Source organism: Penaeus monodon, chromosome 23 (assembly GCF_015228065.2).
Source record: "Penaeus monodon isolate SGIC_2016 chromosome 23, NSTDA_Pmon_1, whole genome shotgun sequence".
Taxonomy (NCBI): domain Eukaryota; kingdom Metazoa; phylum Arthropoda; class Malacostraca; order Decapoda; family Penaeidae; genus Penaeus; species Penaeus monodon.
This window is the reverse complement of record NC_051408.1, coordinates 7,098,079-7,098,382: the sequence shown is the minus strand read 5'-3', so window position 1 is coordinate 7,098,382 and position 304 is coordinate 7,098,079. Positions and strand designations below refer to the sequence as shown.

Sequence of the window (304 nt, the reverse complement as noted above, 5' to 3'; positions counted from 1 at the left end):
CACAGAAGCTATGTCGTAGGGATGATCTCTAGCAGAGGCACAGAGAGGCATCAGTACTTAACTGTAAGATACTGGCAAAAGCATTAAAAGTATTTATGAAGAGGGAAATTAAATTGGAATGTACTTGAAACAATAACTTACAAACATAACTCTGTCAATATATCCTCTCTGGAAAAGACATGGTAATTCTTTTGGATAGATAATACTGATATCCTTTAATTTGATGGATGAATGTCACTTTGATATATAGAGATGTGTATTATCATGATCCCTTGCACAACCCAGATAATCTAGGGTCCTGCTG

The 304-nt window shown here is 35.5% G+C and overlaps 1 protein-coding gene across 1 annotated transcript in view; it reads left to right on the top strand.

Moving 5' to 3' along the window:
• Window positions 1–304, top strand: part of LOC119587757 (E3 ubiquitin-protein ligase Nedd-4-like) — a gene marked incomplete in the record, with an annotated part of 51,583 nt that overhangs the window by 12,094 nt on the left and 39,185 nt on the right.